The following is an 11063-nucleotide window of genomic DNA, read 5'->3' as shown; positions in this document are numbered from 1 at the left end:
AGATGCCCATGAACATACAAGAAGCCTACAGAATTCCAAATAGACTGGGCCAGAAAAGAAATTCCTCCCGTCACATAATAATAAAAACACCAAATGCACCAAACAAAGAATTTTAAAAGCAGTAAGGGGGAAAGGTCAAGTAACATATAAAGGCAGGCCTATCAGAATTACATCAGACTTCTCACCAGAGACTATGAAAGCTAGAAGATCCTGGGCAGATGTCATACAGACCCTACAAGAACACAAATGCCAGCCCAGGCTACTATTCCATGACAAAACAAAATTTACACAAGTTCTTTTCACAAATCCAGGCCTACAAAGGATAAATAGATGGAAAACATAAGGAGCAAAACTACACCCTAGAAGAAGCAAGAAGGTAATCTTTCAACAAATCCACACAAACCTAATTCCACCTCTTACAACAAAAACAACAGGAAGTAACAATTATTTTTTTAATATCTTAACATGAAAATTAATATTACCAACATATCCTAAGTGATTGAAATCCAATAATATGAGGAATTAGAAATTTGTTGATTGTCATCCAATGGTCTCTCTAATTTGGTAATTGGAGGAATAGGTCCAATATTATACAATCTATATATACTTTCAGCTTGTTTGTTTGTGACAGTGTCTTGCTGTGTACAACATAAGGGTCTTGAAATCTTGGTTCTCCTATCTCAGCCTTTCTATTAGTAGTATTGTTTATTTCATGTCTTTACACTATACTATGGCTTTCAGAACAGCTTATGTATTTTAAAAGTATTTATATACCCAAAAGAAACATAGACAATTAACTAGGGAGGTTGCTTGTAAGAGAACAACAAAGAGTGAAACTGAATGCGTTGCTTGACATTTGTTGCTCTTGTATGAAGTTTGAAGAAGAGGACTTTATAAGTTACTCTTTCTCTGAGATGAATGCTTTTCCAAATTATCACAGCTAATGAACCAAATTCTTACCCTCACCTAATGTCTGTGCCACCCTCCAAACAGAACCACTGTTCATTGAAACAGTTGGTGGATGACTTTATGGATAGACCATCTTAATACATACACTATTTCTTAAATGAATGTAACCTGTTCTCTGTAGGCTGAGAATAAAGTCACTCACTCAAGTCAAATAGCTTTGACCATAGCAGGAAGTCTGTATCCAAAAACCGTGCCTACAATTCATTTCTTGGTGTAGCAGAACTGTCAACTCTCAGCTTAGCTACAATGGAGGTAAAATCCTTTGGTGATGTGAGGGTCATTGAAGTACAGCCGTATTACAATGAAATCCAATGTCTAAAAATTGTTCTTATTTTGGGCTTGTACCACAGTAAGAGACAAAATTTTAAACTCTACTAAATACAAAACAAACAAACAAAAAGCCTTTATATGTTTATGTTCATTTAAGAAAATCCTAGTAGTGATGTATTATTTTGAAATATATAGTTAATATGTTTGGAGTTATTTAAAATTTATATTGAGAAAAATATAGTTTCACTATTGCTGTAGACGAGCATTTACATAAGACTGTTAAATTGATTGTTGTTTTATATCAAACAACTTTTATAATACTTATTTTTATTGTTATAATATTTTATAAATTTTAAGGAATATGACAAAAAAGATATTGTAGGTATTGAAGGGGGGTCTCTGGAAGGAGTTGGGGTACAAAAGGGAAACAAGAATGTGATTTAATTCTATTTACTTAAAATATGTTTTTAAATGTTAACAAATTCAGATTAATTGAAATCATGTAACTTTTCTCATCATAATGCAATAAAAGCTAAAAAAAAAAAAAGACTTGTGTCTGTAATACAAGGAGTTATATTTACAATATAGACTTAGATCATAGATAGGACTTATATCTATAATATAGGTGCTTGTATATAAAATATAGGGACTCATATCTATAATATAGGAAATTATATAGATAATGTAGAGCCTTGTATTCTATAAAGACTCATCTATAATATAGGAAGTTGAATCTATAAAAGGGTTCTCATGGCATGACAACCTAATTAAAAATAATACACATAAATGATATAATCAGATAGTTATTAAAAGAAGATATTCCAATGAAAATGAACACTTAAATATTTGCTTAATAATGTGCATCAAAAACATGACAGGGTACCACTTCACATATACTAAGACAGAAAATAAAATAAATAATAGGTGTTATGAGGGTAAGAAAAAACTGCAACATTCTAACTTACTGGTGTTGGGTAAAATGCAGACATTTGGAAACAGTTTATTCAAAAGTTTAATATCAAGCTACTATATGACATAGCATTTCTGCCCCTAGACATAAATAGAATAGAGAAATACAAATGTTTGCCATATAATGCCCTGTAAATGAATGTCCGTAGCAACAAGGTTGAAAGTAGGCCAAAATAAAAACCGTGTTTACCAGCTGATGAATTGTTAAGCAAGATCCAGCCATGGAGGAAGGGAACATTATTCCCTACCAGCGTTCCTAAGTCTCTAACTGGACAGACTCATATAACAAAAGACAGATTAATAAAATTCACCAACCCATGAGACTCACAGTGCCCAGGATAAACCCAAGCAAAGATAATGCAGAATGCTGGTCCACTCAGCATCACCAACCAAGAACAACAGATTATAGATCTACTAACATGAATAAAGCTAGAGATCAGTGTGTTAAATGAAATTCCGAAAGGAAAATGTATTTCCAGTCTTTTGTATACCAAATTTAAAAATCAACTTTTATCAGGGAAGTAGCAAGACAGAGGGAAGCGTGTGGGGGCTTGGAGTAAGAAAAGAGCCGGGCACTGGATGCAGGTATTGCTTAGTAACCTTGTTATGTAACTTCCTCTACCTGGAGTCCCAAGGAAGGGCCTACAGGCATCTCCAGGGTTGAGTTTCTGTCGTTTCTGGGAGAGAAGGGAGGGGTGCATCTTCATGAATATATGCCTTGCTATTAGGCAAACAGGAAGGAGAGGGGGGCTTTTCTTCATCTCCTCCTTAACTTCCTTAATGGTCTTTACTCAGCAGTCCTTCAGCTATGAAGGAGGTGTATCCTGGGCCCTTTTGCCACAGTGAACTTTTTTTTTTTTTTTGGCCATAAAAGAAATGAAGCACTGACATATGCTTCAGTATAGATGAGCCTTGAAAATACTGTGCTGATCTCCCAGCTGGCAAACGTTCTTACACCACAATGTTGTGTGAACCCTTCAGGATGGCATAAATGTTCTCAGCCTGTACATCCTTAATTGCGTTGGCTTTTAGCAGATTATTGGTATTGGTCCCAATACCAATACCAATTGGTTCATTGTAATATTAACCTCTTTTTCAGGCTATTGTTTAATGCGGGATAGGCATCTATGTCTTCTGCACTAAATTACACTTTAGTGTAGTATTTTAAACTGGTATATTACTGAGGTTTTGGTAAAAAGGGTTTGGATGGATTCCTCTTGTGGTTTTTGATGCATTTAGGAAAATAATTTTTATAAATGTTTTGGCTAAATAAATTGCTCTTTGTAATATAATTATATATTATTGACTTTCCTGAAAAAAAAATACTGTGCTAATTGAAATAAACGAATCACCAAAGAATAATCACCATAGCATTTCTATGAAGTATTCAGAATAGGCAAACCCATAGAGACAGAATAGATTGTCAAAGGTTGGCATGAGAGAGAAGGAAATGGCTCCCATTTGGTAAATAGTTTTATTTTTGAGGTGATAGAAATATTTTTGAAATCTGATCGAGTTGGTGACTGTGAATATAGTAAAAGCCATTGAGTTGTATGCTGTTAAGTAATTAACTGAGATATATCGATATATTGATAGATCATCTAGCGTGAAAATAGAAACCATCACAGGCTGATGGTCTCTAGCTAACACCTATGAAATAATAGAAGGCCACTGGCTGACTTCCTAAAAGGCTGGTTCCCCCAGCTGGAGGGCTTCTGTTCTCAGAGAACTGTACTGAGAACCCGAAGTTGCATTGCTCTGAAAATTTAAAGAATCTCAGAGACTAAATCTAGGACAAGGAGAGGAACAGGGAATACATTGCTGAATTGTCCATGGAGGGAATTAGGGATTCGGAATTATATAAGGAGGATTTTAATCCTCCAGAAAGGATATAAGTTCTCTCTCATGTTTCATAACAGCAGCTGTTGGAGGAGTTTGGTCTAATCCTGTCATTCACTAAGGATCTGTGGATCTGCTATGAGAGGCCCTAAAACATGCTGATTTCTCTTCAAGATAAGCTGAGGGAGAAAATTAATCCATATCCGTAGGCTTAGAACCTACAGAGAGGATTGCTGCCTTGGGGACTGGGAATTTCCATCACTGGAGATTCACAGAGAAGAGCCTCCACAGAATTTTTGGTTGAGATAAACAAGATGATAAAACAGACCTTCAGGACACCTGTCCGTTTGTTGGTGGACAACAAACGTTGTTGTATGTTGTTCTAGCATATATAATGTTAATCCCATTTATGATAAAATCTAGACAAAAATTAAGGGCCTTCTATGTTCTAGAGGCTGAAATTGTATCAGAAACTCCTGAAATAATGAGTTCATATCTGACTTTCAAAGAATTGTCTGTGATTCTAGAGAAACATGAGGTGAAAATCTATTGGCTCTTCTTTGCTTCGAGACCAATTAAATGTGAAAAGGTATATTAATTACCTAATATCTTCTGTAAAAGCCAGAGAAATTTAAAAATTATAATCTATTAAACTAAAGTCCTAAGTTTACTTTAGCTTTATATTAAAGGAGTTTAAGGATCCAGGGTACAATGACTTGAAAATTGACACCACAAGAGGTTCGCTCCCCATTGGTGGCTAATGTTTATTAAGGATACTTCCCATGATGACTATGGGATGTGAACTTCTCATTAGCAAGTCAGGAAACTTGCTCAGGAGGACCCATGAGTTAAGATGCTGTGAAGTGAAACCTGTGTGTCACCTATGACCCTGTCTGTAACCATAGGTCTAACCCCTTAGGGATGAACTTGCCAGAAATGGTCACCATGACTCTAGTGCAAAGGGAGTTAAATTAACAGGCAGCCCTGAAGGAATACCTTAGGTATCAAGAGATTAATAGAACTGCTTTGTCCAATATCTAAGACATACTAGAGAGATTGCAAATGTGTGGTAAGAGAGAAAAGAATAGATTTCTCCAGTTGCTATGAAATATCTTGTCTACCCCATGCCAGTTGCTTTAGTCTACAAGACCATGTAAAGTTAGCAACATGGTGATAAATCCTCCAAGGAGAGTTGTTCTGTTTTGTTTTGTTTCCTCTAGCTAAAGCTTAACACCTTCCCATAATGACAGGTATTTTTCTAGCCTACCACTTTCATTAAACGTATGGCCCTTTAAAGGTCTGTCTTGGGGTTTATGTCTGGCTCCTGCACCTGAGGACTCTCATCTGTCCTGGGGCTTCCCATACAACAGTAGGGGAGCCAGCCTGTGGGGGGCGGGAGGCAATCAATAAACAGCCCACACCTGCCTTTGGCTCTTCACGGTTTTTTTTTTTTTTTTTGAGACCTTCCTTGCAGGTTTGAATTGGTATTTTGATCATCTAGATGTGTTTATAGCCAGAAATTTTATCAACATACTTGCCACAATTTTATCATATTACCAGAAGATCCAGCCATTCTTTTCCTGTACATAAACACAGTTAGAATTAAATTGTCCCTTTACATCGATGCTTTCTGTTGGCACTCTAAGCATGTCTAAAGCCATCTTACCTGCCTCTAATCTTATAGATCAAACCAGTATGAGGCCACTTTCTTCTTTGCTCCCTCCTAGCAATAAAACTCTAAGAATAATATTGGAGATTTTAGAGAAAAATGTGTATCTTAGGACTGAAGAGATGATCGCTCAGTGGTTAAGAGTCCTTGCTGTTCCTGCAGGGAACCTGAGTTTTGTTCCCAGCATCCACATGGGATAGCTCAGACCTGTAAATCAGGCTCCAGGAGACTTACTGCCCTCTTCTGGCTAGTGCAAGCAAGCACACACAAGCAGTTCCTCTCCCAGCTTCTCCTACTGTTACTGTTTGCCATGTCAATTAGCACTTTTAAAATAATTACCTATTTAAAATGTCACTCAACGATCGCTCTGTCTCTGTAGCACTCCTTGGCTCCAAAAGGTATTGATGATTCCTTCCTGTGTTCCTCTAACTCAGCAAATGTAAACACATTTTTTCAAACTTAATTCTTTCTTCATAAGCAAAACTGGAAAGAAAAAAAAAACTGCTTTGTTTCCAAAGTTTAAGAAAAAAAATTTAAAAGGTAACAGGCAGGCATTTTGCTGGAAAGTTGCTTCGTAATGCTTGTTTGGTGTTCAGCTCAAGGACAGGGTTTCTAATCTTAGTCTTCAAGGATATTTTTCCACCTATTAAGGTACAAAGGACACATATAAAATACCTTTTCTGAAATATAACATGATCCTATGGAAATTTCTTGTATTTTATTAAATGGCATTGTTATATATGTTAACAGACAGGATGATAGAATCAAATTTGAAGAGTGTGGAGAAAAAGGCAATTTGTGCATTACACCTTTTGACTAAATGCGGAATTCTCCAGTGTGAGAAGTTACAGATGGACAAAGATATTCACTGTGACACTTAGCAATAGCAAGAGATTAGAAATAGCTCAAATGCCTGTCATTTTATGGCGTTTCAAAAAGCCAAAATGCAAGCCATTTGATTTTACCAATGGAGACTCAGGAGCCAGAGCTGGGATGAAAACCTGCTGGTTCAGAGAGGCAGAGAAAGCGCCCAGCTGACCTTCCTACTCCATAGACATCCCAGAAGGACAGGGACTTTTCCTTCTCCATGCCCAAAGACCCTTATTTCTGTTTACTTAGTAAACCCTGTTAGCCATTGCTCTGCCTCTTGACCTTGGGCTGACTTTATTAAGCTCCTGTTTACAGAAAGCTCTTAGATTAAAAGCATGCTCTAGGGCTCAGACACACCACAACAAGGTTTTTCCAGTTCACAGTCTTGGGATTCGCAATGTGATATCCTGCAACAATTTTACTCGTTAAATTATGCAGTTTCCTAGTAAGAAGGCTAGTTGTGGTTGTCAACCTGAGTGCATTTGGAACAACCAAAGTGCAAGTATCTGGGCACACCTGTGAGAGATTTTCTTGGTTGTATCATTTTAGGTGAAGATCTACCCTAAATCTGGGCCACACCTTCTGGTGGCGTCCTACATTAAGGGATAAAGAAGAAGAAAGGTTTTGCTTTTTGATAGTATGCCCTCACTCTCACTGGCGAGTTCATCAGACCTGTTCTTAAGATACCCCTTGGCTGATGTTAGAACCTTCAGGATTTCAACTGACTGAAAATTGTCAGCTTGCTAGGACTTCCCTGGGACTCCAATGCCAGACTGGGACTGCTGCGGTGATATCTAACATCCTAGGCCATTTCATTGAGAGACAGCTAGCATTAAACTGCATATAAACATACAGGCATACACACGCTATGCCCATGCAAACAAAGCAAGACAAAATGATTACCATGCAATGAATACTGTTCTTTAGCTTAGCCACAGTGGACTCTTACCAACTCTCAGAGATTGTAGTATCTATGGTTTCATGTCAAGGGATGCACATTATAGTTTAGATATGGTTTGCATCTGTAAACCAAAACTTCCTATGTTGGAAGCTTCCACCACAATGTGACAATACTGAGGTGATGGAACATTAAAGATCTGAGATGTAGGCGAGAGGAGAGCCTGCCTCCAGGGAGTGTTTTAACCCAGGGACTCAGTGACTTTCTAAGGCAGGACCAGCCAGGAAGCACAGGCCTCAGGAGTCGCAGGAGAGTCACAGGGCAGCAGGGGCAGGATCCTCTCAGCCTCTAAGTGACAGTGGTGGATCAGAAATCCTTTCTGTCCCTTTCCTGTAAGTGGAGAGCCTGCCTTCAGGGAGTGCTCTAACCAAGGGACTTACCCATTTAAGCCCAGGATTTACCAGAGGAGAGTTGATCTCCCAGAAGTACTGACACAGGCTTACAGACCCACAGGAGGAACAAACTCTAGTCAGAGACAGAAAGAACATCCAACACCAGAGATCAACAGATGGCAAAAGGCAAAAGCAAAAATCCTACCAACAGAAATCAAGACTACTTGGGTTAATCAGAATCTAGTACTCCAACAACAGCGAGTCCTGGATATTCCAAAACACCAGAAAAGCAAGATTTGGATCTAAAATCATATCTCACGATGGTGCTACAGGAATTTAAGAAGGACATGAATAACTCCCTTAAAGAAATACAGGAGAACACAGGTAAAGAGGTACAAGCCCTTAAAGAGGAAATACAAAAATCACATAAAGAATTAGAGGGGATCATGAATAAACAAGTAGAAGCCCTTAAAGAAGAAACACAAAAATCCCTTAAGGAATTACAGGAAAACACAAACAAACAGGTGAAGGAATTGAGCAAAATCATCCAAGACCTAAAAATGGAAGTAGAAACAATTAAGAAATCACAGAGACAACTCTGGAGTTAGAAGTCTTAGGAAAGAAGTCAGGAAACATAGATGCAAGCATCACCAACAGAATACAAGAGATAGAAGAGAGAATCTCAGGAGCAGAAGATACCATAGAAAACATTGACACAGCAGTCAAAGAAAATGCAAAATGCAAAAAGATCCAAACCCAAAACATCCAGGAAATCCAGGACACACTGAGAAGACCAATCCTAAGGATGGTAGGTATAGAAGAGAGTGAAGACCTCCAACTTAAAGGGCCAGTAAATATCTTCAACAAAATTATAGAAGAAAACTTCCCTAACCTAAAGAAAGAGATGCCCATGAACATACAAGAAGCCTACAGAACTCCAAATAGACTGGACCAGGAAAGAAATTCCTCCCACCACATAATAGTCAAAACAACAAATGCACAAAACAAAGAATGAATACTAAAAGCAGTAAGGGAAAAAGGCCAAGTGACATATAAAGGCAGGCCTATCAGAATTACACCAGACTTCTCACCAAAGACTATGAAAGCTAGAAGATCCTGGGCAGATATCATACAGACTCTACAAGAACACAAATGCCAACCCAGACTACTATACACAGCAAAACTCCCAATCACCATAGGTGGAGAAACCAAAGTATTCCATGACAAAACCAAATTCATACAATATCTTTCCACAAATCCAGCCCTTCAAAGGGTAGTAAATAGAAAACTCCAACACAAGGAGGGGAACTACATCCCTGAAAAAGCAAATATGTAACCTTGCAACAAAACTAAAAGAAGATAGTCACATGAACGGAATTCCAGCTCTAACTACAAAAATGACAGGAAGCAACAATTACTTTTCCTTAATATCTATTAATATCAATGGACTCAATTCCCCAATAAAAAGACATAGACTATCAGATTGGCTATGTAAACAGGACCCAACATTTTGCTGCATATAGAAAACCCACCTCAGTGACAAAGACAGACACTACCTCAGAATAAAAGGCTGGAAAACAATTCTCCAAGCCAATGGACCCAAGAAAAAAGCTGGAGTAGCCATTCTAATATCGAATAAAATCAACTTTCACCCTAAGGTGATCAAAAAAGATAAGGAGGGACACTTCATATTAATCAAAGGTATGATCTACCAAAATGAACTCTCAATTCTCAACCTCTATGCTCCAAATCAAATGGCATCTAAATTCATAAAAGAAATTTTACTAAAGCTCAAAGCACACATTGCACCGCACACAATAGTAGTGGGAGATTTCAACACCCCACTCTCTGCAATGGACAGATCATGGAAACAGAAACTAAACCAGGACACAATGAGACTAACAGAAGTTATGAAACAGATGGATTTAACAGATATCTATAGAACTTTTTATCCTAAAACAAAAGGATATACCTTCTTCAAAGCACCTCATGGTAATTTCCTCAAAATTGACCATATAATTGGTCACAAATCGGGCCTCAACAGATACAAGAAGATTGAAATAATTCCTTGTACCCTATCAGATCACCATGGACTAAAGATAGAATGCCCACATACACATGGAAGCTTAACAACACACTGCTCAATGATAACTTGGTCAAGGGAGAAATAAAGAAAGAAGTTAAAGACTTTCTAGAGTTTAATGAAAATGAAGCCACAACATACCCAAACTTATGGGACACAATGAAAGCAGTCCTAAGAGGAAGACTCACAGCTTTAAGTGCGTACAAAAAGAAACTGGAGAGCACATACACCAGCAATTTGATAGCACACCTGAAAGCACTAGAACAAAAAGAATTCACCCAAGAGGAGTCGAAGGCAGGAAATAATCAAACTCAGGGCTGAAATCAACCAAATAGAAAGAAAAAGAACTGTACAAAGAATCAACCAAACCAGGAGCTGGTTCTTTGAGAAAATCAACAAAATAGATAAACCACTAGCCAGACTAACTAGAGGGCACAGAGACAGTCTCCTAATTAACAAGATCAAAAATGAAAAGGGAGACATAACAACAAACACTGAGGATGATGGGTTTGGGTCGCGGTGGGACGCATCTGCAGACACCAGGCTCATGCAGTTCCACGTGTAACAGGTTTAACTGGAAGGGGGTAGGGGAGTAGCGGTGCAGGAAGAGAGAGGGGAGAGAGAGAGAGAGAAGAAGAAAAGAGAGAGAAAGATGGAGGAAAGTACATATATATATATATATATATGTCGTGACGTAACAGTCCAGGTAAAGGTGGGAGCTGAACCCAATGGATTCTGGGAATATGGTGGCCATTGCCCTGGCGACAGGTCTGTGGACCTGCCCATATCTGCTGCAGGTTCTGGATGCTAACAGAGGAAATCCAAAAAATCATGAGATCCTACTACAAAAGCCTATACTCAACAAAACTGGAAAACCTGGATGAAATGGACAATTTTCTAGACAGATACCAGGTACCAAAGTAAAATCAAGATCAGATCAACAATCTAAACAGTCCCATATCTGCTAATCAAATAGAAACAGTCATTGATAGTCTCCCAACCAAAAAAAGCCCAGGTCCAGATAGGTTTAGTGCAGAGTTTTATCAAACATTCAAAGAAGACCTAATACCAATACTCCTCAAACTATTCCACAAAATAGAAACT

General features: G+C 38.0%; 1 protein-coding gene and 1 long non-coding RNA gene across 3 annotated transcripts in view; one reads left to right on the top strand and one right to left on the bottom strand.

Moving 5' to 3' along the window:
- Cpa6 (carboxypeptidase A6) overlaps positions 1-11063 on the top strand; it is a 374787-nt gene that overhangs the window by 318875 nt on the left and 44849 nt on the right. The gene's annotated exons all lie outside the window — the stretch shown is intronic.
- LOC116088167 overlaps positions 1-11063 on the bottom strand; it is a 106619-nt gene that overhangs the window by 83460 nt on the left and 12096 nt on the right. The window contains exon 2 of the long non-coding RNA XR_004117795.1: positions 6056-6199. This is a non-coding gene — a long non-coding RNA (uncharacterized LOC116088167). The remainder of the gene's footprint in view (positions 1-6055; positions 6200-11063) is intronic.

This window comes from Mastomys coucha, unplaced genomic scaffold (genome assembly GCF_008632895.1).
Source record: "Mastomys coucha isolate ucsf_1 unplaced genomic scaffold, UCSF_Mcou_1 pScaffold14, whole genome shotgun sequence".
In the NCBI taxonomy this organism is placed as follows: domain Eukaryota; kingdom Metazoa; phylum Chordata; class Mammalia; order Rodentia; family Muridae; genus Mastomys; species Mastomys coucha.
This window is presented reverse-complemented; position numbering and strand designations above follow the sequence as displayed.